Source organism: Puma concolor, chromosome B3 (genome assembly GCF_028749965.1).
Source record: "Puma concolor isolate L17-30 chromosome B3, mPumCon1.1.hap2, whole genome shotgun sequence".
In the NCBI taxonomy this organism is placed as follows: Eukaryota; Metazoa; Chordata; class Mammalia; order Carnivora; family Felidae; genus Puma; species Puma concolor.
In genome coordinates this window covers 112,912,098-112,938,382 of record NC_141672.1, presented here as the reverse complement: position 1 = coordinate 112,938,382, position 26,285 = coordinate 112,912,098, and the positions used below count along the sequence as shown (strand labels likewise).

Genomic DNA, 26,285 nt, shown 5'->3' with positions numbered 1-26,285 from the left:
GCCAAAGTAGGACATTTTTAACCAACTGAGCCACTCAGGCACCCCCATGGTGAACACTTCTTAATGTATATAGATGTTGAATCACTATGTTATAGACATGAAGCTAATATTTATCAATTACATTCAATTAAAAATTTTTAAAGATGTTTTCTTCTAGAAGCTTTATTGTTTTACTTTTCATATGTATTAACTCATCTATATTTTTTTGTGTGGTTTGAAGTCAAGGTCAAGATTCATCTTTTTGTTTTCTCCACGTGTATGTCTAATAAACCCACTACAATTTATTAAAAAGAATATCCTTTCCTTCTGCACTGCAATGTTATCTTTAATATAAATCAAATGACTATACATGCATATATCTGTTGGGCTCTGTTTTGTTTTATTGATTTGTCTTTTCTTGTGGCGGAACCACATTGTCATTATTATAGTCACCTTATAACGTCTTGGTATCTTGTAATATAAATCCTCCAGTTTTGTTATTCTTCAGTATGATTTTGGCTATTCTTGGCTCTTTGCATTTCCATAATTTAAGAATCAGCTTCTCCATTTCAAAAAAAACTAAACTAAGAAACAAATCTGGGATTCTGTTAGAGACTGCATTGAATCTACCTGGGGAGAAGTGTAGAGGTCTTTTGTTAAATGTTTGGATATTTGGTGTTTTTGATATATTGATAGGGTTTCATTTTGGGCTTATTGCTGGTATTCAGGCCTAAAACTGATTTTTATTATGTCAATTATGTATCTGGTCAACCCTGCAAAAATTTCACTTTTTAATTCTAATAGTTTGTAGACTCTTGAATTTTCTTTGTAACAATCATGTCATCTGTAAATAACTATAGTTTTCTCTCTGCTTCCTCCCTTAGTGCACTGAGTAGGCCAGCACTGTCCAACAGAACTTTCTGTGGTAATGCAAATGTTCTATATTTGTTGTGTTTGGTGGCCACTGGCCACAAGTGCCTAGATGTGGTATGCGGCCAGTTTGATTGATGACCTATAATTTTAATCAATTGAAATTTCAATTGCGAAATAAGGTATTAGACAGCTTAGGTCTAGGATCTCCAATATAATGGTGGACACAAATGGTTATAGCAGTCACCCCTGTTTTATTCCTGATCTTGAGATAAATGTTTTCAATATTTTACCACTATGTGATGCTTGCTATAGATTTTGGGGGTGGCACGGGTAGAACTCCCTATCAGATTAAGGAATTAACATTCTACTGATGGTTTACTATAAGCATTTAATAAAATCATGAACAGATAAATTTTATCAAATGCTCCCACTTGATAAAACCTACTGAGATGGGGCGCCTGGGTGGCACAGTCGGTTAAGCGTCTGACTTCAGCCAGGTCACCATCTCGCGGTCCGTGAGTTCGAGCCCCGCGTCGGGCTCTGGGCTGATGGCTCAGAGCCTGGAGCCTGTTTCCGATTCTGTGTCTCCCTCTCTCTCTGCCCCTCCCCCGTTCATGCTCTGTCTCTCTCTGTCCCAAAAATAAATAAATGTTGAAAAAAAAAAAAATTAAAACCTACTGAGATGATGTAATTCTCTCTCTTTTTTGTTAATTTGGTTATATTCACTGAGTTCCAAATGTTAGATCAAATTTGTGCTCCTGTATTAAATTCAACTTGGTCATGACATCTACTTCTGTACCTACCTATCTACTTAGACTTGATTTACTAATATTTTGGAATTCGTTCACCTATATTTACAAGAAAAATAGACTTGAAATTTTTTATAATGTCCTTATCAGGTATTGATACTAAGGTTATACAATCCTCAGAACAGGCTGGGAAATATTTTCTTTTTATTCTCTGAAGGAGTTTTAGTAATATTGATGTTAGTTCTACTGAAAATTCTTGGAAGAATTCATTTGTGAAGCCATCTGAGCCTAGAAATTTATGTGCAGAAACATTCCAAATTATAGACTCAATTTCATTAATTAATATGAAACTATTCAGATTTCTAATTTTTTGAAAGTTTTAATAAGTGCTGTTTTCCTAGGAATTTGTCCATTTCACCTAAATTTTCAAATCCACTGGCATAAAGTTATTTTAAAAATCTTTTTTTTGGGGCGCCTGGGTGGCGCAGTCGGTTAAGCGTCCGACTTCAGCCAGGTCACGATCTCACGGTCCGTGAGTTCGAGCCCCACATCAGGCTCTGGGCTTGATGGCTCAGAGCCTGGAGCCTGTTTCCGATTCTGTGTCTCCCTCTCTCTCTGCCCCTCCCCTGTTCGTGCTCTGTCTCTCTCTGTCCCCCCAAAAAAAAAAAATAAATAAACGTTGAAAAAAAAAAATCTTTTTTTTAACATGTGAAATATCTGCTAAAATGTGCCTTTTTCATTCCTGAAAATAGAAGTTTAGGGGTGCCTGGGTGGCTCAGTCAGTTGAGCATCTGACTCTTGATTTTGGCTCAGGTCATGATCCCAAGGTCATGGGCTCAAGCCCTGCAACACCCTGCAACAGTCTCCACCCTAAGAATGGAGCCTGCTTAAGATTTTCTCTCTCACCCTCTGATCCCTCCTCTGATGGGTACACACACTCTCCCTCTGTCTCTTTAAAAGAAGGAGGAGGAGGAGGAAGAGGAGGAGGAGGAGGAGGAGGAGGAGAAGGAGAAGGAGAGGAAGTAGTAGTAGTTGTTGTTGTTGTTTATGCTTTTATTTTTTTCCTTCATCAATACTCTGGGGGGGGGAGTTACTGTTTTTATTAAAAGTAGTGATTGTGTTGATTTTCCCTTTTGTACTTTTGTTTTCTACTTTATTAATTTTGGCTCTAACTTTTATTGTCCGCATGCAACATTCTTCATAGATTGCTTCTTACAAGACTTTGCTTGGTCCTAAGTCTTTGCTCAAAAAAAAAAAAAAAAAAAGAAAGAAAAAGTTATCCTGTTTTTTTTTAGTGTCTTAGAAAAAATAAGTTGCTGGCTGCCCTGATTAAGCTATCTAACAGTTCATTCTATTGGCTGTGTTTTTAGAAGTTTCCTCTGCAATACCTACTCTAGTATCAGCTCTATAACGAGCAATTAATATTTAAGACTAGTGAGTTGTGTTGTTATAGGGCTTCACTAACACTTCACTAATACTGATATTTTCTCTCCAAAGTATGCTTATATATAAATAGGGGGCCCCTAATGATTAATTGGATACCCTTACTGTAGAACATACAAATTAGGCTAGTCAGGATAATCAAGGCCTGGGGGAAGTAACAAATATTCTTGATACTTTTAATGACTTTAGCAAAACAAATTTATTTCTTGCTCACACATGGTCTCCTAACTCAAATTACATTTAAACAATTAATTACCATTGATTTAGGTAAGCAATAATTTTATATGTGAGGTGTGTGTGTGTGTGTCTTTTTTTTTTTCCTATTGACATGCATTCAAGAATATACTCATTAGTTGGCATGCTTACTCTGGCTGAAGACAGGAAATCTATATTTAAAGTCCTGATTTACAGATTAGGAATATACATGAACATGAAGTCCTTATAAAGTTTCTATGCAGCCATGTTTGGATTTTCACTAAGGAGTTGGGATTCTTCGTAGTATAAACTTTCCTGCTTGGCAATTTAGCCTTACTCCAAAGACCCCATTATTTCTATACTGCTATGCAATAAACACTATGGACAAGGAAAAAACGCTACATTTAAAGGGACTGATTGGCTATATTATTGCCTTGGATTTTCCTATCTTCTGCATTGTACATCTATCCGTGGGACAGACAGGGCTTATACAGACTAGGAGGCTTATGAGATCTTTAGAAAAATATTCTATTTTCAATGTCTATCTTAGTACAGTATTCAAAATTCTATCTAGCTTGACAGTTCCAACAATAGCAGTGTTTGGAACTTTGCCAAAATCAAGTTTATTACTCATGAAATAGTTCTAAAATGTTAATAGTTTGGAACGAAAGTGTTATTTGTGTCAAAGACCTAATTTTTATCCAACTCACCTAAAGATAAGGAGTTTAGCGGTCACAACCACAAGACTGTCTAATCACTATAATAACAAAGAATTGAAATGGGTGTGTGTGAGGTCTGATGAATTTAAAGCCCGAAGTCCAACAAAATTCTGAAACTTCACATATATAACACTGGGAAGCTGTATAGCATAGTAATTAAGGATGTATGCTTCCAATTGCTCCTTATGGGTTTGAATCTTACCCTGTCACTTCTTAACTCTGTATTTAAGAAGGTTATTTAACTTGTTTACATATCAGTTTCCTCACATACCATATGAGTTTAAAAAGTAACTACTTCAGGGGCACCTACCTGGGTGGCTCTGTTGGTTAAGCAACCAACTCTCGATTTCGGTTTATGTCATGATCTCACGATTCGTGAAATTGGGAGATCAAGTCCTGCATAGGGCTCTGCACTGACAATATGGAGCCTGCTTGTATTCTCTCTCTCTCCTCTCTCTCTGCCCCTTCCCCCACTCTCGCATGTTCTCTCAAAATAGATAAACATTAAAAAAAAAAACAAAACTACTTCATAGATTGGGATTAATGAGTTAATGCATGTAAAGGGTTTTAGATCAATGCCAGGCACAGAAAGTACTCAATAAATGTTTATAAATCCACCACAATCCACCATCTTAAAAAAAAAAGTGAGAAAAAGAATTTTTGATTAAAAAAGTCAAAGTTCGGGGCGCCTGGGTGGCGCAGTCGGTTAAGCGTCCGACTTCAGCCAGGTCACGATCTCGCGGTCCGTGAGTTCGAGCCCTGCGTCAGGCTCTGGGCTGATGGCTCAGAGCCTGGAGCCTGTTTCCGATTCTGTGTCTCCCTCTCTCTCTGCCCCTCCCCCGCTCATGCTCTGTCTCTCTCTGTCCCAAAAATAAACGTTGAAAAAAAAAAAATTAAAAAAAAAAAGTCAAAGTTCAAAATTTTAAACCTCACAGCAAGTTGTTCATATACTTTCAACCTAATGTCTACCAAAGTTTCAAAACCTTTATCATCCCCCAAAACGTTACTATTCCTTATACATGACGATCCAACCAACAGTGTTTATTGAACACCTACTAGGCACTTGGACATAAAGACAAGAGGCATTACAACTGCTATTAAAAACCTTATAATCATATTTAAAAATTTTTTTTAATGTTTATTTATTTTTGAGAGAGACAGAGACAGAATGTGAGTGGGTTAGGGATAGAGACAGAGGGAGACACAGAATCTGAAGCAGGCTCCAGGCTCCGAACTGTCAGCACAGAGCCTGACGCAGGGTTCGGACTCCTGAGCTGTGAGATCATGACCTGAGCTGAAGTCGGATGCTCAACCGACTGAGCCATCCAGGTGCCCCAAAACCTTATAATCATTTTAACAAATTAGAAAATTAGACCATATGTACTCAGATGCTGAACTCTGTGGTAAAGAACATACATCTTGACTAAGATGACAGGGAATTCCATGAGAGCTGATACAAAGGTGCCTAGTGAACCGCAGGCATTCCCAGTACTAAGGGCTTACTCCACATTATGCTAAGCATAGAGAGGTCCAAATAATCTAACCCTTCCCTATCTCCCTCTTGCAAAAAAGAAAAAAAAAAGGTTAAAAATATTTGGCTAATATTATAGTCTTTTATTCCTAATGGCAAGAAGCATATTTTTTTTTACGTGTACCGTATTACTACAGGTATATAGAGTACTCTAAGCACTTAAATTCACCAGCATAGTTGTGCTGGGCTGCTCATTCTGAAAACAAAAAAACAAAAAAACAAAACAAAAATCCCTCTTTACTGGTTAGAACCAGAAAAGAAAAGTAGACCAACCATACCATTTACATTAGTTTTAGGACAGACATAATTTCTGGCCTAAGAATCACAGACGTGGAATTAATCTTAGAAACCACAGTCTAGGGGCCCCTGGGTGGCTCAGTTGGTTAAGCATCCAACTTCAGCTCAGGTCATGATCTCAAGGTTCCTGAGTTCAAACCACGCGTCAAGCTCTGTGCTGATAGCTCGGAGCCTGAAGCCTGCTTCAGATTCAGAGTCTCCCTCCTTCTCTGCCCCTCCCAGGCTCTCTCGTGCTCTCGCTCTCACTCTCAAAACTAAATAAACATCAGAAAAAATTAAGAGAAAAAATGTTTAAAAAGAACCCACAGTCTAATTACTTTACAGACAAAAGAATTTAAGACCTAGAGGAGTTTAATGCTCTGTCCAAAGTCACACGATTAGTATTGGCTGTACCAACATTACAATTCAACTGTGCTGATTCCTAATGGTCTACTTTCCTTTTCAACCTACTGCCTGTATAGATCTTCGTGTAACACCAAAACCAATAAGTAAATAATAAGTAAATAAACAAGTAATGTTTTTACATCATCCTACTTAATATTATACTTTTCCCTAAAATATTAACAAAAGAATAATGAATTCTTACCAGATGTCAACTAACAGCACTTTTAACAAAAGGTCTGTAGTCTGACTGCTTATACATACTGAAACAATTTCCCATACAATTTTATCATATTTGAAGTATTTTCTATATTTATTGATTTGAGAATTTTAATATGCTAGAAATAAATACTAAATAACTAATGACTGGCGTATAGATGGATTTACACTAAATGTACAATAAGATCACTAATACAATGAAAATGTTAAGGAAAAACTCTTACAACTGACACCAATTCTACATATAGTCGTTAATTTTGACAGTATAACATCACTACGGGGTAAAATACCATTCAGATAAAGACAGCTTAATCACTGCACAAATGGAATTTATTGATCTGCCATAAAACAAATTTATTGACCAAACAATCTAAAGCATTATTTGCAAGCTATACAACAGTTTGTTTTGCAAATGTTATACTAAGTATCATTTCTAGTTTAATCAGACTACTAAAAAGTTACTAGTTACTAGAAGTGTGAAGTTTTGAAATGATTTTTTTTTACTACTAAGCAATTCATACACGTATTATTTCTGATTCACACGATTTTTATCAAGAAAGCTAATTATCACTAACATCACTAGAATCCTTTTTGAGACATAAATTGGAGACTCAATCGTCATGAGCATTAACATGTTTTATGTATTAACATGTATTATGTATTAACATGTATTATGTATTAATTAACATGTATTATGCTGGCAGTTCCCTCATATAACCTGTATAAAATAAGTCTTCCAAAAGCGAGGTCCCTTAAGGTTGAAGAAAACACTACCAAGGTTGAGGTAATCTCAGTCTTACCTAATTATTAGTTTCTCTCCCAGAGGTTTAAATGTTTAGAGATTTTCTAGTAATTTCCATTATTTTCTTCATTTTAGGAGAGGCAGTATAATGGGTAAGCATAGGCTTTTAGCTCAAAAAACAAAAGGTTCAAAATCCGACTCTGCCACTATTAGCTGTTACCTTGGATACATTTTATTTGTTAAAATGTGGGTAATTATACATACCATGTAGGCTATTGTGAGGACTGAGTTAAATAACGTGGAAATTACAGCACCTGATTTGGAGTCAAGCAAAGAGCAGCTGCTCAGAAGTTAAACTATGGGGGTGCCTGGGTGGCTTAGTTGGTTAAGCTCCCGACTTGATTTCAGCTTCAGGTCGTATAGTTCAGGTCGTATAGCTTCAGGGCATAGTTCATGAGTCCTGTGCCCACAAGCACAGACCCTGCTTGGGATTCTCTCTCTCTCCCTCTCTCTCTGCCCCTCCCGTTTGTGCCCACTCTCTCTCTCTCTCTCAAAATAAATAAATAAATAAACATTAAAAAATAAAAATAAAAAGAAGGGGGCCGCCTGGGTGGCTCAGTTGGTTAAGCATCTGACTTTGGCTCAGGTCATGATTTCATGGTATGTGAGTTCAAGTATGTCGGGCTCTGTCCTGACAGCTTGGAGGCTGGAGCCTGCTTTAGATTCTGTGTGTCTCTCTCTGCTCGTCCCCTGCTTGTGTTCTGCCTCTCTCTCTCAAAAATAAACATTAACAATTTGTTTTTTAAAAGTCAAACTCCATACTTCCTCAATTCCCCAAATTCAGAAATGGTGATTTCTTTCCTTTCTTTTTTTTTTTTTTTTTTTTTTGAAGTTTATTTACCTTGAAAGAGAGAGACAGAGTGGAAGGGGAAGAGAGAGGGGGAGAGAAAGAATCCCAGGCTTGAACCCACAAATCTCAAGATCATGAACTGAGCCAAAGTCAGAGGTTTAACCAACTGAGTCACCCAGGCACTTGAAATCGTGATTTCGATACTGGAAGATAAAGCCGATACTGTCAACTGTCACACATGCACCACTGCTTGTGGCTGCCACTTCTTGGAATCTAAAGCAAAATCAACCGAAGTCACAAAGTTCACCTTCCTAATCTGTAAATAAGGAAGAAGCTACCATCAAAACATTAGAAAACAACCCCCCCTTCCTCTTTTTTCCCTGCTGTTCCCAGGAAAATGGAAAGAAGGAAATAAAATATATTTATAGCATAAATATATATAGCACACCCCCCCACACACAAGGCTGCTTCTTCTTATCTAGAACTTATTTACAAAGAAAGTCTGAAAAGTTAGGTCAATATAAGTAATATACAGTGACCAGAGCAGCCACTATAGAAAGGTTAAAATTTCCAATTTAAACTTTGCTGGTTTAGGGGCACCTGGGTGGCTCAGTGGGTTGAGCATCAGGCTCCATGCTAGGCATGGAGCCTGTTTGGGATTCTCTCTCTCCCTCTCTGTTTGCTCTTCCTCTGCTCTCTCAAAATAAATTAATTTAAAAAAACTTGCTGGTTTAAATTCAAACTGCCATGATCATACTAACAACAACCCAGGTTCAGCTACTAGAATCATCAGTAATGTAATCACACTATCAAACAGGATATTTAAAGAGACAGGCTCATTCTGGTGGTGCCTGGGTGGTTCAGTCAGTTGAGCATCCAACTCTTTATTTTGGCCCAGGTCATGATCTCACAGTTGGTGGCATCAAGCCCCACACTGGGCTCCATGCTGTCAGCTTGGGATAATCTTTCTCCCTCTCTCTCTCTCTGTGCCTCTCCCCTCCTCATGCTCTATTTCTCTCTCAAAATAAACTTAAAAAAAAAAAAAAAAAGGCTCATTCTAAAGCAGACAAGAAAGGCATCTTTCCATTTGTAATAAGTTCTAATAATAACATTATTTTCATAATCTGAATATGTAAATAAAATACTGCTTAAGTTGGCTTTTTCTGCTGAAACTGGGGATAATTCATTTTGTTAACTAAAAATCCGTATCAACAGAATCATCATAATTAACCAAGTGATTGACAGCAATATTATCCTTTAAGGCTTACATAATTATTTTCCCAACTTACGCATACATTTTATGAAGTATACTAAGTTCTTAAAAGGACTTTATACAGCAAACAAACAGAAAAATCTATTTAAATAATCTGGCATCCCTGTATATAGTCTAATAGATCAAATACAGGCCTTTGCAAAACAGAAACAGTAAATACAAAGCTTCAATAGGGTAAAAATCACTCAAGAAAACTTTATATGTTTTTACTTCATTCTGATAGAAGCTAAATTTAAACTAAGAACTTAGTTACTGAATTACAGCTTTTTTCAGCAGTAGTCTTTGAAATGCAAGAACGTAGGTGACGAGTATTCCACACATTTTTATTAATTCAGCTCAAGGAAGCAACATGTTATTTTTAAGCTGTCAATTTAAATGTTTATGTAAATTGGGGCAAATTTAAAAACATTCACTTCTAATCTCTTTCACCTAATATTAACTGATGAGTTTATAAGAATATAACTAAGGCTGCATATCTTGACAGACATCCCAAGAAAGTATCAGGTTTGTTAGTTCATTTGATAGTCAAAGGGGAAAAGATCTCACCAAAGACGCTAAGATTTCTTTTTCTATAGTGACATTTGTCAATCCAAAGCCAACCTTTAGCACTAGCAGAGAATTTATTATGTTTTACCTTACCTTGCATGTCTTTGTAGTTACAGATGTAATCTATGAGTAGATTCTTATAAAACAATCAGGCTTTAGACAACAATGAAATTATCAGTCAAATACTCAGCTACATAAACACATTTGTTCCCCTGTAGTAAGTACAGAAAGCCAAAACTCATAATGGAAATGTGCACTTATTATAAAATATAGCCAAATCGTCAAAGATAATAGCAACCAGTTAAATCAAAACTATATTGGAAAAGACTATCCACCGGGTTGATCATAAAAGGAGAAAATCAAGAGAAGTAAAAGGGACCAGCTACCCATTTACAAACATGGATGGCATATTAACATTACTGGACATTTGGGAAACGCAAATTAAAACCACCACACAGATATTAGAACAGATACAAGACAAAAATGGACTGACAATACCAATGTGCTGATAAGGATACATACAGAGCAGGAGAAACTCTCATACTCTGGTGGCGGGAATGCAAAATTGTATAGCCACTTGGAAAAAAGTCTGGCAGTTTCTTAGAAAGTTGAATATGTACTTACAATAAAGTCTGTAATCCCACTCCTAGGTATTTACCCAAGTGAAAACAAAAACAAAAACAAAAACAAAAACCACCTTCATGTAAATGTAGCTTTATTTGCAATCCCCCAAAAGTGGAAACAATGCAGATGTCCCTCAACAGGTAAACGGATAAACAACTCTGGTAATACAATGGAATGCTACTAAGCAATAAAAAGGAACAAACTAGTGATTTGTGTAGCAGATAGATGAATATTAAATGCATTTTGTTAAGTGAAAGAAGCCAGTCCTAAGAGGCTACATATTCTTTGATCCCATTTATATGAAATTCTGGAAAAAGCTAACTAACTAAAGGCATGGAAAACACGTAAGTGCTTGCTAGGTTTGGGAACGGGGCTGGGTAAAAGGGTTGACTATGAAAGGGCAACAGAAGACATTTTGTGGATGATGGAACTCTTACTGGTAGATACACGACTCTATGCATTTCCATAGAACTGTACAACACAAGGAGTGAATTTTATTGAATATAAATTTAAAAAAAACAAACCAGAGTGTCGGGGAAACTGACGATGGAAACAAACTGTGAAAAACTGGATCTAACTGTATTACAAATGAATGACATAGCAGACTGAAGGGGATATGGGAGAAAAGACCTGACTTAGCGAGCTTTGGAGCATTTTGGCTAGACTCTGCGAGAATAAAGATAAAAAGAACTGTACACAAACACTGTATTCTATTTAGTAAATGTGTTTCTCTCAGAAGTATATGACTGAGCAATTCTGAAACTACTACATACATGGATAGCAAATACATAATTAAACTGCAGATAATGAGAGGTTTCTCACTGTGGGCAAAATAAGTTACAAATAAGCAAAAGGAAATGCGAGAATAATCCTTATGGTGCTAGGTTGGAGTTGGAAGTATAAGTATCAAATGTTTTATATATATACAGATAGTACATACAGAAATAAACATAGGTGTGTGTGTGTGTGTGTGTGTGTGTGTGTGTGTGTGTGTGGGTTAGTATACATGCACACATTTTCTAGGTCTGAAAGGCCTAGAAGCAGTTAATGCCTCAGTAGCAATGAGCACACCTAGCACCCAGATGTTGGTTTGTAAAGACTATTCTCCAAACAGATGGACCTGGGCTCCTTGGAGATGTGAGTGATTTCAGGCCTGGGGCAGTAAAAATAGAAGATGAGCCTAGAGCATCGTGGAGAGCCATAGAGTAAGAAATTGCTGGGGGGGGAAAAAGATGCTTTGAAAGGACAAAGATGCAAACTTCAAAGGGCTCCCAGGGGCCAAAACTGAAACAATTTGAGCAACAAAAGAAATCAACACTAGTACTGTTTCTAATCCAGAGAATAAAATAAAAATCCAAGAATGTGTATAGATATAAACAAATGATCAAATAAAATAACTTAATGTGGGGAAGGACAACTCTTTCTTACAGAAGAAATAAAATTAATAAATGTAAGAGAAAGAAGTGGAATAGAAAATCACCATCAAACCATCAAAGGAGGGGCAACTGTGTGCCTCAGCTAAGCATTCACCACTTGATCTCAGCTCAGGTCTTGATCTCACAGTTGTGAGTTCAAGCCCCACAATGGGCTCCACACCTACTTAAAAACAAATCAGGGGCATCTGGTGGTTCAGTGAAGCGTTGGACTTGATTTCACCTCACGACTGGTGAGACCACATCCCATGAAAAATATACAAAAACTATATACTATCTTTAGACTTATTTCTACACCTAAAATTATTATAAAATAACAAGTTGAAGAAAATCCCATAATGATCAAATAAAGTAACATTTTTTGCATTATCTCCTATAAGGATAAACCTTAAAGGTTTATTTCCAAATTACTGTCTTTACTGCCCTAAAGGCTATACAATGACATTATCAGGGTCTACAAAACTAAAAATTTGAATGTTTCTGTCCCCTGGAAATTCACGTTGAAACCCTAACCCTCAATGTGATGGTACTTGGTGGAGGGACCTTTGGGAGGTGATTAGGTCATGTGGGCAGAGCCCTCATGAGTGAGATTAGTGCCTTTATAAAAGTGGTCCCAGAAAGCTCCCGCACCCCTTCCACTACATGAGGAGAACAGAGGGAAAAGACAGATGTCTACTGATCAGAAAGCAAGTCCTTACTAGAAACTAAATCTGCTGGCACAGATCTTGAATTTCCCGGCCTCCAGAACTGTAAGAAATAAATTTCTATAGTTTATTAGCTACCCAGTTATGTTATTTTGTTACAGCAGCCCAAATGGATTGATATTGACATTCAGAAAAAAATTCCTAACTTGTCCACCCAACCTTTCTTCTCCAGACACATATACTCTAAAAAACAAGCAGCATATTCCATTTAAAGAAGAAATTCTGTGTCTTCAACTCATGCATCTAATTGCAGTGATACTGTCAAATTAACAGTGGCTCAGTATTTGATTTTTAAAATGAAATATTTTATGTTGACCTAGAAAAATCTAACTAATCTAAGTCTGTATGGAAAGACTATGACAAAACATAAATCAGAGAAGTTAAAAAAAAAAAGACATCTTAAGATACGATTTTGATAGAGGCAAAAAGCTTTAGCAGTACCTTCTTATATCATCCATCATTTAAAAGGGAATTCTTATCCATAAGTCTCAATCTATGAATCAGATAGGTACTTCCCCAAACCAATTCAGTTTAGACCACAGCTAAACACGCATAATACTAAGATGGCCTCATTCACATATTCAAGATACCAAGAGTCCCATCAATTCTTCTATAGCTTAATGTTATCCATCCTTCATAATTCAAATGTGTAAGTACTCTAAGTTTATACTGATTGAAGTATAAAATGATATAAAATAATGCAAAATACACTCTTTCAGATAAAATTCCAGATTCCTCCTTTAAAAGTTAATTTTAGGGGCGCCTGGGTGGCGCAGTCGGTTAAACGTCCGACTTCAGCCAGGTCACGATCTCGCGGTCCGTGAGTTCGAGCCCCGCGTCAGGCTCTGGGCTGATGGCTCAGAGCCTGGAGCCTGTTTCCGATTCTGTGTCTCCCTTTCTCTCTGCCCCTCCCCCGTTCATGCTCTGTCTCTCTCTGTCCCAAAATAAATAAAACGTTGAAAAAAAAAAAAATTAAAAGTTAATTTTAAAAGTTTTAAATTCATTTTATAAGAACATAAGCAAAGATACCTCACACAAGTCTATTAGAAAGTCAAATGTATCTCAGCTTTATGCATGTTATAAAAGAGACTATTTTTCAAATCAAATAGTTCTTATGACATAAAGATTTTAGAAACTTATTTTGTTATTTTGTTAACATTACCTAGAAAACAGCAAAAAAGAATTTATTTTTCAGATTTTGGTTTCCAAAAAAGCAAAATCCCTTTGTTTGATATTGCTTGGAAATTCAAATTTATATATCCACGTATTAAGAAATATGTTTTTCTGTGGTACCTGGGTGGCTCAGTTGGTTAAGTGTCCGACTTAGGCTCAGGTCATGATCTCACGGTTCATGAGTTCGAGCCCCACATCAGGCTCTCTGCTGTCAGCACAGAGCCTGCTTTGGATCCTCTGTCCCCACACCTTTCTCCCCTGCTCACACATTTTCTCTCAAAAATAATAAAATAAACATTAAAAAAAATATATGTCTTTCTTTCGCCAAGAGATTCCTGAGCAGCCTAGAAAATATTTTATTAACTATGTAGGCTCATATTTTAATTTTTCCTTCTATCTTCCATTCTTAAAATACTCATAATTTCAGGAATCACAAACAAGTATAAGTGATTCAATACAAATTTCAGAGAAACTAATTCCAACTTTAACCACTAAAACACAGTTTTATATTAGAATCAGTTTTATTTCATTAAAAAATTTACGTACTCTAAAATACTTCTGTTACTAGGACAGATATTAAAACACATAATGATTACTTCCAAAATGTTCTGTTTAAATTTACTAGGAAAGAAAACAGAATTAAAAACATTTGTGTGCCTTTTATTTTTTTTCTTTAGAGCAAGAAGTAGCTTGACCTTTATCACATAAACTTTAATTTTTTTTAAATCTAAGCAAAATTAAGACTTCTACTGGAAATAAGAACTTGGCATTTAACTGCTCACAGCATTGTCTTATTTTTAAAATCAATTACTTCAGAAAATGAACACCTCTTTCTAAAAAATAACCTCTAATTAGTTTTCATACAGTTGCCTGTCACTTCACATATAATTACACAGCACGGTTAAGATACTCTCGATTCAGTTTTCTAAGCCAAAGGTCAACAAACTTTTCTTAAAGGGCTAGATTTTAGGCTTGCAGGCTCTACAGACACTGTTGGAACTAGAGAACTCTGCCACTGTAGTGCTAAGACAGCCACAGACAATACATAAGGAATGGATGTGACTATGTTCCAATAAAATTTTATTTAAAATAGGTGAGTGGCCTGTGGGCCATAGTTTGCTGATTCCTGCAACCAGGCAAACAGATCTGATTATCAATATATAATAACCTCAGTAAACAAATGATCACATGTTCCCTTGTTTCTCAAAGTTATTATGTCCTCTTAAATCTAGAAGTGAAACATCAGTTATTTATATGATAAAGAAATCATTAAAATACTTTGAGGTCAGAATCTCAGATAAACTGAAAAAATGTGCTAATAGAGAGCACACATTAAAATATAAGTTTCAAAATGTATAGTGGGGATATGATTAATTTTAAGTAAGCAATCTTACATTAATCAAATGAAAGAATTTAAACTCTATTATTACATGTCTGGTTTCAAACTCAAAATATATTTAATCAAAACTTCAGTTTTTTGGTCAAATTCCTAGATAAATAAAATTTAAAGCTTTTAAGTCAGGTTCTAGTTCCAGATAAAATGGGTTAATCATACTCCAACCTGTCTCTCTGAGTAAAGGTAGCTACAAGACCTGGATAGAATACATGAATAGCTACTTTGTTTTATTATAATTATTATTTTTTTTATTTTTGAGAGAGAGACAGACAGAGTGTGAGCAGGGGAGGGGTAGGGAGAAAGGGAGACACAGAATCTGGAGCAGGCTCCAGGCTCTGAGCTGTCGGCACAGAGTCCGACGCGGGGCTCAAACCCACAACCGTGAGATCATGACCTGAGCCAAAGTTGGACACTTAACCAACTAAACCACCTAGGCGCCCCTTGGAACAGCTACGTTAGAACTCTGAAAAGTAAACAGGAGCACAAAGATTGGGTCAGAAGACCAGAACTTGAAGTACCACTGAAACATCATTTTCCAGTATGTAAACCTCAAGTTCAGGTATCTAGCCTGAACCTAATACCACCCCAAAACTAGAAGTGGGCATTAGTGCTGGCTCTAGGAGAGGGAAAGGGATCTTCCAACTAAAAGGAAAGTGTGGAAATCCCTCCCCCATTCCCTCAAGCTCAGCCTCCTGCAGCAGCTTTGGCAATGGAGGCCTATTAGGACCCTAAAACTCTGAGGAAGGGAAAACCTCCCTCTGATTAGAGGAGCTGTGGTCCAAAGAGGATCTAGTGAATCCCTGTTGCTTTATCTCTGTTATTCTGCCACTTGGCGCTGGATATGGGCACAGTTGTAGGGACTGCACATTAGAGAAGAAAAAATAAAGCTCTACCTTTCTGGTCAGAGAAAAGGGGAGCCCTGAGGAATCAGAAATTACTGGGAGATCCCAAAGAAGGAGCAGCTTCGGAAAGCAATGCTTCAAAGTTGTTTATGGACTCCCAGGCTCATCTCAAGCAGCACATGAGTGTATCTGACCCAGACAAGCACAGACTTTGAGACTTAACTATGATATAGACCACTACCCAAGTTCCTGAATGGCCCATGTGTGGTGCACATGTGGGACAGATCCACAGAGCATGGCAAAGGCTCTGAAAATCCAACTAATGTTGTAGTCACAACTCACAGGAACTTGCATCCTTAACCAAACTGGGCTATTTGCCTACTAAAACAAATACGTCAACATTCTGCACAGGAACTGAACAAGACCCAAAGTCTCATAACATACTAGTCAAACTCTCCAGGATATAATCCAAAATTACGTGGCAAATGAATGACCAGGAAAATCTCAACTTGCATGGGAAAAGATGCCTACACCAAGGAAATACAGTTGCTAGAATTGAGGAAGATATTAAAGATATTAGAGCAATCCATCATAGAATGCTTCACCAAGTAAAAGCAAACATTCTTGAAACAAACGGATAGCTAGAAAGTCTCAAAAAAGAAACAGAAGATATAAAAAGAGAACCAAACTCAAATCTCAGAAGTGAAAAAGTATCAATAACCAAAATTAAAAGCTCACTAGATGAACTCAACAGTAGAAAAGAGATAACAAAAGATGAAGTCAATGAATACAGAGGAACAGAATTTATCCTCTGCAAACAGAGAAAAAGATTAAGAACAAAACAAAACAGGAAGAGTGCCTCAGATCCCACATTAATGACACCAGAATCCCAACAAAGGGCACCTGAGTGGCTTAGTCGGTTAATGGTCTGACTCTTGATTTCGGCTCAGGTCATGGTACTACAGTTCATGAGATCAATCCCTGTGTTGGGCTCTGTGCTGACAGTGCGAAGCCTGCTTGGGATTATCTTTCTCCCTCTCTCTGCCCCCCCACCTTCCACCTACACACACGCTCTCTCTCAAAAATAAACTTTTAAAAAATCCTAATATGAGAGGATTTCAGTATTTGTTGAATTTGTTGAAAGACAAAAACTTAGAGTTTCAAGCAGCCCAGCCAACTCCCCAAAGAGAATAAATATAAAGAAATCCATGAATAGCCACATTTAGAAAACTTTAGACAAAAAGTCTTGAAAGCAGCCAGAAAAATTTAACATTACTTAGAGGGGGAAAGTGTTCAAATGACTGTGAATCTATTTTCAGAAATCATGCAGACCAGAAGGAAGTAGAACATTTTTAAAGTGCTGAAAGAAAAGAACTGTCCACCCAGAATTCCATAACCAGCAAAAATATCCTTCAGAGATGAAAGTCAAATAAAGACATTCTTAGATGAAGGAAAACTTAGAGAATGTTTTGACAGCAGGAGTGCTGTAAAAGAATTGCTAAAGGAAATTCTTCCAACAGATGGTAAATAACGCCATAAGGAAACTGAAACATCAGTAAGGAAGAGCAATGTAACTGTTAAATATCGAATTAAATATAATGGACTATTCTTATCCTCTTGAGTTCTTTAAATATGTTTGATAGTTGAAAGCACGAAGTATAACCTTCTGTGGTGGAGCTTTCAATGCATGTCATACAATACAATATATAACACAACTACAGCATAAAGTGGAGGGCACAGTAAAGGGACTGACTGTATGATGGTACAGTTTCTATGAGCCACATAAAGTAGCAAAATCTTGACGCTAAGTAGACTGAAAAGTTAAGCACATTGTAACTTCCAGAGCAATCACTAAAAAACAAACCGTAAAAAGATATAAATAAAAACAATCAATAAATTATCATAGAATACCTAACCAAAACACACACACCAACACACACACACGCACGCACACACCAAACACTCTAAAAGAAGGCAGGAAAGGGAAAATTGAGAAATAAAAACAGGGGTAACAAATGGAAAGAAAGAATAAGAAAACAGTAAATGTATGAGGCGCCTGGGTGGCTCAGTCGGTTAAGCGTCCAACTTCAGCCCAGGTCATGATCTCACAGTCCGCAAGTTCGAGCCCCCATCAGGCTCTGTGCTGACAGCTCAGAGCCTGGAGCCTGCTTTGGATTCTGTGTCTCCCTCTCTCTCTCTGCCCCTCCCCTGCTCATGCTCTGTCTCTGTCTCAAAAATAAATAAAAACATTAAAAAGAAAAAAGAAAATGGTAAATGTAAATTCAAACATATCAATAATTACATTAAATGTAAAAGATCCAAACACATCAATTAAGGGAAAATCAAAAAAGAATAGTAGAAAGAAGCATTCTTTAAATACAATGTCATAAGTAGTGAGCCACTCACGAAAGGGGCCACGAGCCAAGGAAAATGAGCACCTTTAGAAGGTGGAAAGAACAAGGAAACAAATTATCCCACAGAGCTTTCAGAAAGAAACAAAAGTCTTGCTGACACCTGGAATTTAGCCCAGTGAAACTGGCTTCAGAACTGTGAGACAGTAAATTTGTCCTGTTTAAGCCACTGTTTGTGGTAATTTGTTAAAGCAGCAACAGAAAAGTAATGCACTGGATCACAAAACAAACCTCTACAAACTTAAAAAAAATTAAAATCATACAAAGGATGTTATCTGCAATAAAATTAAACTAAATTATCAGTAACAGAAAGATAACAAGATATTCTCCCAAGAGGAGGAAATTGCAAACACACTTGTAAGAAATCCATGGATCAGAGGCAAAATGGAAAATACTTTGAAATCAACAAAAATAAGACACTATATCAAAATTTGTGGAATGCAGCTAAAGCAATCCTTAGAGGATAAGTTTTGGCATTAAAATACATTAGAAAAAAGAAAATCTAAAATTAACAATCTAAGCTTTCAGCTTAAGAGACTGGAGAAAGAAGAGCAAACTAACAAGTAGAAGGAAGGAGATAATAAAGAGCAGGAATCAATGAAATTGAAATTAATATTTAAAAAACCAATAAAACCTAAATTAGCTCTGTGAAAGATCAAGGCAAGCAAGAATGGTAAGACAAAAAGGGAGAAGACATAAATTCTCAGTACCAGTAGAAATGGGGAAATTTCACAATAGACTGTACAAACATTTAAAGAATAACAAGGAAATACTGTGAGCAAGTCTCTATGCACACAACTCCCTGAAACCATAAACTACTAACATTCACATACATTAATATGGATAAGCTGCACAGGCTGTAACTATTAGATAAATTGAATTTGTAGTTAAAAACTTGCAAAAGAAGAAATTCTCCAGGCCCAGATGTCTTCGCTAACAAAATCTACCAAATATTTGAAAAACAGATTAACTCTAGACTGATAAGACTAGCAAGAAATAAAACTGTCCCTATTTGCAAAAAACATTATTGTCTACTCAGAAAATTCCAAGGAATACAAACAAACAAAACCCTCCTGGAACTAATAAATGAGGTTATCAAGGTCAAAATATACAAGGTAAACATCAATTATATTTATACATACTAAACAGTGAACAATTCAGAACCCCCAAAGTTTTAAAATAATGTTATTTAAAATAGTTCCATAGAGGGGCGCCTGGGTGGCGCAGTCGGTTAAGCGTCCGACTTCAGCCAGGTCACGATCTCGCGGTCCGTGAGTTCGAGCCCCGCGTCGGGCTCTGGGCTGATGGCTCGGAGCCTGGAGCCTGTTTCCGATTCTGTGTCTCCCTCTCTCTCTGCCCCTCCCCCGTTCATGCTCTGTCTCTCTCTGTCCCAAAAAAAATAAATAAAAAAACGTTGAAAAAATAAATAAATAAAATAGTTCCATAGAAACAAAATACTTAGGTATACATCTGATAAAAAATGTACAGGATCTGTATGCTAAAAACTACAACATGCTGATGAAATACATCAAAGATGATGCAAGTAAGTAGAAGGATATACCGAGTTCACAGACTGGAAGACTCAAAACAGTAAAGACGTCAATTCTCTCCCAAACTGGTCTACATATTTAATTCAATTCCAATAAAAATCCCAGGATTTTTTGTTGTTGTAGACAAGCTGATTTTCAAACTAATATGGAAAGGCAAAAATCTAAAATAGCCAAAACTATCAAAAAACAAATTTAAAAAAAAGAAAAAAAGTTAGAGGAACTATACAATCCAATGGATCAGCACAGTGTCCACAAATAGCTCCGCACAAACACAACCACCTGATTTTTGATAAAGGTGCAAAGATAATACAATAAGAAAAGGATAGTTTTTTGACAAACTGTGCTGGAACAACTGAGTGTCCAAATGCAAAAAAAAAAAAAAAAAAAAAAAAGAATGAATTTTTACCTAAACCTCTTATATTATATAAAAATTAACTGAAATGGATCATAAACCTAAATGTAAAATATAATACTATAAAACTTTTTACCTACCCCCCTCCCCAAAATAGGACAAAATTTTTGTGACCTAGGGCTAGGTAAAGAGTTGTTAGACATGACAACAAAATACAACCCATTAAACAAGAAGGGATACACTGGATTTTATCAAAATTAAAAAATTTTGCTCTGGAAATTTTTTTTTACCATAATATAAAGACAAGCTATACACAGGTAGATAATGTTTGTAAATTAAATATGCAACAAAGAATTTGTACCCAGAATAATAAAGAACTCTCAAAACTCAGCAGTAAGAAAACACTCCAATTTAAAAGAAAGAAAGAAAGAAAGAAAGAAAGAAAGAAAGAAAGAAAGAAAGATAGAAAGGAGAGAAAGAAAACAATCCAATTTAAATATGAACAAAAAGCATACTGATCAGAATGGTTAAAATAAAAAAAACATGGTAACACAAAATGCTGCCAAAAATGGAGAACAGGAACTCACATGCGCTGCTGGTGGGAATGAAAAATGGCAAAACCACTTTGAAAAACAGTTTGGTGGTTTCTTATAAAGTTAAATTTACACTTACACAACCCAGCAATCAAACTCCTAGATATTTACTCAGGCCAACTGAAAGCATATTCACACAAAAATCTGTATACAATTGTTTAATGGAAGCTTTACTCAAAATCACCCAAAACTGAAGGAACCAAGATGTCTTTCAATGGGCTGTTTAAAAAGAAAATGACTAAAGGAAATAATTTAGGTGATACAAACAAATTTTATTTAACACTTTATGAGGTAGACAGTCACCCTTCCAACAACTGAAAATGGGGCAGAAGGCAGGAAGCTTTTATAGAATAAAGAACAAGGAAGAGAGAAACAGAAAACATCCGACTGGCTAGAGCCACACAGTCAACCTCATTTGGGATGAGAAGGCCGAGGTGGCCTGGTAAACACCAGGGACTGGTTGACTAGAGATACCGTGTTTCTGGTCAAGCGGAGCTTTCACAGGGACACAGGTTTGCGGATGTGGCACCTAGAGCAGGAGCCTAGAAAGTTGTTTCACGAGATGAATGGATAAAACAACTGTGGTAAATGCCTACAACAGAATACGCTGCAGGAATAAAAAGGAGTGAACCATTTGATTCATGTGACATGGAGAAAACTTAAACGCACTTTGCTAAGTGAAAGAAGTCAGATCCAAAAAGTTACATAGTATATGACTGCATGTGTATGACACACTGGAAAGGGCAAAACAATATGAAAATAAAAGAGATTAGTGGTTGTCAGGGAAGGGGGGATGTGGGGAAGGGGGGATGTGGGAATGGCTGACTTACAAAGCAGGTATGTGAAGTGAGTCGTGGGTTGGGCAGCCCTGTGGGACTGAGCCCTTCACCTGTGGAATCTGCTACTATCTCCAGGCAGATGGTGTCAGAACTTTAGTGCAATTTTGTGATTTCTAACAAATACATACACTTGGTCATTCAGATGACCAAAGTATATTTCTCACATATATTTTGCCTTCATGGTTCCTGGCTCACTGTTCCAAAACTTCCTGAGCAATAAGAGCAACAGGAACATCCTTTGCTATATTTGGTCCCTTGTTATTCATAACAGGCCCCTTTTTCCATCACAACTGGGTTTATGTTAATGAGGTGACTTCCATAAAATAACTAAGTAAGGATGGAGGCTGATTTCTGGAAGAACCAACCCCGTGATTAGGGGGTTGGAAATTTCAGTTCCACTCCCCACCTCTGGCCTGACCTCCAGGGAAGGGATAGGGACTGGAGGTGAATCGACTGCTAATGGCCAATGACTAAATCAATCATGCCTATGTAATGAAGCCTCCATAAAAAAAAAAAAAAAGAAGAAAAAAGAAAAACCAGGAAGGGTTTCAGAGAACTTCTAGGTTGGTAAGCACAAGAGTGTTTGGAGAGAGTGGTATGCTCCTAAAGGACATAGAGGCTTCGCACCCTTTTCCCATATCTCGCTCTAGGCATCTCTTCCATCTGGCTGTTCCAGAGCTATATTCTTTTTTAATAAACCAATAATCTAGTAAGTAAAATGTTTCTTTGGGTTCTGTGAGCTGCTCTAGCAAATTAATCAAACCCAAAGGAGGGGGTCATTGGAACCTCTGATCTACAGCTGGAGGCTCAGAATCACTGGTGTCAACCTAGACTTGCAACTGGTGTGTGTGTGAACTGAGGTGTGGGGTGGCAGTCAGTCAGATGGGACTGAGCCCTCAACCTGTGGAATCTGATGCTACCTCTGGGTAGATGGTGTCAGAATTTAGTTGACTTGTAAGTCACCCAGCCTGGTGTCTGAGAACTGCTTGTTGGTGTGGGGAACTCCTCTGCCCTCCACACCCACACATACACAAGTTGCAACTAGGTCCAGAACCTTTTAACAGAAGAATATTCAGAGTGATGAAACCGCATGGTACTGGGATAAGCGGATAATGACCCTGTGCCTTTGCCCAAACCCGCAGAACTGTACATTGCAAAAAGTGAACTTTAATGTATGCGAATTTTTAAAAATCCACTACGATATTAGGGAAATCTTAAGACAGAATGCAGTCTGTGACAAATGAATCTGACGGTACTGCAAATGAATGGCAAAACCCCACTGAAGAGCTCAGGAGGAAAATGAGCTGGTTTAAGTAACTTTGGAAAACCACGTCTTAAGTGGAAACTTTAAGGCTAAATACAAAAGGGCCTATACATATACACTGTAGTCTAGTTGGTAAGTTTATTTCTCATGAGAGTACTGGTTAATTCTGAATTTGCTTTTTACATGTATACTGGGGTGGAACAAGTAAGTAAACAGGCCAGGTTTCTCGTTCTCAGAGAAGTTACAGATAAGCTCAAAGGAGAAAGCTAGAATGAACCCTATGGTACTGAATGAGAGTCACAGACGCTGGTATGAACTTAACATATATGCTGCTTAATATATAATACAAATGGATAAATACAGAAACAATTAAAGATGTGTACAGACGCATCAATTAGCATACAGATGTTTAATTCCTACCTCTGTCCTCTGAAAAGGCCTAGAAAAAGTGACACCCCAATAAAAGCACCCCAACACTGGTCTCTAAACACCATTCTCCAATACCAGCTCTACACCAGAGCTCAGAGAAATGCCTGATTCTAGGAGTAGGGTGGAGACAATACAAGATGAGTCTGGAGCATCTTATAGTGCCAGAAATCAAGGAAGTACTCAAAAAACGTCAAAGGGACACAGGGGTCAACGATGAAATAATTTTAGCAACAAAATAAATAACATAGCTTGGACTGTAAGCCAATGTATAAAATAAGTGTACATAAGGACGTAAATGACTGAATGAATGACTGAATGAATGAAAGGGACAAACTTCCTTATGGAAGAATTCCTAATAATATATGTAGACAGACCCTCATCGATAAAAAGCATCCCCTTGAGCGCAGGCTAGAATTAGTGACTCACTTCCAAAGAACAGATGATGGAAAGACAAAAAATAACTTCACAGTGTAGAAACCTAGCAAATACTACCTTAACCAAGTGATATTATCATATACTCCCTGATATGATGTGATGAGAAGGGAGGGCACTTTGCTATCATACCTTTGATATTCTTCCCTAAAACCATTAGCCTTGGTTTAATCATAAGGAAACATCAGATAAACCCAAATTGAGGGACATTCTCCAAAATACCTCACTAGTATTAGTACTCAAAACTATGAAGGTCATTAAAAGCAAGGAAAGACTGGGGCGCCTGGGTGGCGCAGTCGGTTAAGCATCCGACTTCAGCCAGGTCACGATCTCGCGGTCCGTGAGTTCGAGCCCCGCGTCAGGCTCTGGGCTGATGGCTCAGAGCCTGGAGCCTGTTTCCGATTCTGTGTCTCCCTCCCCCGTTCATGCTCTGTCTCTCTCTGTCCCAAAAAAAAATAAATAAACGTTGAAAAAAAAAATTTTAAAAAATAAATAAATAAAAGCAAGGAAAGACTGAGAAACTGCCAGAGACCATAGGAGACTAAGGAGGCACAACAAATGCAATGTGGAATCCTTGGAACAGAAAAAGGAGACTACCGGGAAATCTGAGTTTAGAATCTGGAATTTGGGTAACATAAGGTACCAAAATTGGCTTCTTCGTTTTGGTTTTGTAAGATGTTATCATTACAGGAAGGTGGGTGACAGGTATACGGGGATTCTCTGTATTATCTTTGCAACTTTTCTATAAATCTAAAATTATCCCAAAACAAAGTTTCTATTATTTTAAAGAATGGACAAAAGATGTGGACAGACCCAAAGAGAATACGTGTATGGCAAAAAAACACGACAAAATGTTTGACATCATTAACTATTAGGAAAATGCAATTTAAAACCATTATCAGATATCGTTCCAAATCCATTAGAATGGCTGTAATTAAAAAGAATGACCACTTGCAGACACCGCAGCCCCAGAGCTGGTCATCCGCTCAGTCATGGTCAACCCCACCATGTTCTTCATTCTTCAATTATCATTGTGGATGGTGAGCCCTCCAGCTGTGTTTCCTTTGTGCTGTTTGCAAAGTTCTAAAGATAGGAGAAAACTTCTGTGCTCTGAGCACTGGGGAGAAAGGATGTGGTTATAAAGGTTTCTGCTTTCACAGGATTTACGTGCCAGGGTGATGACTTCACATGCCATAGTGGCACTGGCGACAAGTCCATCTATGGGGAGAAATGTGATGATGAGAATTTCATGTTGAAGCACACAGATCCTGGCATCCTGTCCATGGTAAACGCTGGACCCAACGAACGGTTCCCAGTTTTTCATCTGCACCGCCAAGACCGGGTGGTTGGATGGCAAGCATGTGGTGATTGGCAGGGTGAAGGAGGGCATGAATATCGTGGAAGCCACAGAGGGCTTGGAGTCCAGGAATGGCAAGACCAGCAAGAAGATCACCACTGCTGACTGTGGACGAATCTAATAAATCTCACTTGTGTTTTATCTTAACTACCAGACATTCCTTCTGTAGCTCAGGAGAGGACCCCTTCACCCCCACCTGTTTGAAATACCCTGTCATCTTTGTGCTCTTGCTGCCGTTCTATAGGTTCCATATTTTTCCTTACTCCCCTCCAAGTTTAGCTGGACTGCAGTGTCAAGTTTATGATTATGAATTAAAAACTAAACAAACAAAAAGAATGACCGTACCAAGTGCCAGCAAACACAACAACTAGAACTATCACACATGGCTGATGGGAATACAAAGTGGTGCAACCAATTTAGAAACTGGCAATTTCTTACGAAGTTAAATTATACAATTACCAACAATCCCACCGCTATGTATTTACCCAAGAGAAATGAACACTCACATTCATAAAAGCCTGTACACAAATGTTTATAACATCTCTATTCAAAATACGGGGCGCCTGGGTGGCGCAGTCGGTTAAGCGTCCGACTTCAGCCAGGTCACGATCTCGCGGTCCGTGAGTTCGAGCCCCGCGTCAGGCTCTGGGCTGATGGCTCAGAGCCTGGAGCCTGTTTCCGATTCTGTGTCTCCCTCTCTCTCTGCCCCTCCCCCGTTCATGCTCTGTCTCTCTCTGTCCCAAAAATAAATAAACGTTGAAAAAAAAAAAAATTAAAAAAAAAAAAAAAAAAAAACCAAAATAGCTACAAACTCGAACAATTCAAAGTCCTTCAATGAATTAAGGGATAGTGGTACATCCATACAATTTACTACTCAGCAATAAAAGTGAATGAAATAATGTTATACAAAACAACTTAGTTCACATGAAATCTTAAGGCACTATGCTGAGTAAATGCATGTGTAACAGTGTCAAATAGCTAAATACTCTATGATCCCATTTAGTGTCATTTTTGAAAAGACAAAACTAAAATGACAAAGTGGTTGCTAGAGGTTATGGGTGGAGTCGGGAGGGTACAAGCACAAAGGGA

At 37.4% G+C, this 26,285-nt stretch overlaps 1 protein-coding gene and 1 pseudogene across 4 annotated transcripts in view; one reads left to right on the top strand and one right to left on the bottom strand.

The window, feature by feature from the left end:
- Window positions 1-26,285, bottom strand: part of GLCE (glucuronic acid epimerase) — a 119,896-nt gene that overhangs the window by 44,188 nt on the left and 49,423 nt on the right. The window lies entirely within an intron of this gene.
- Window positions 24,832-25,346, top strand: LOC112856343 (peptidyl-prolyl cis-trans isomerase A pseudogene; annotated as a pseudogene).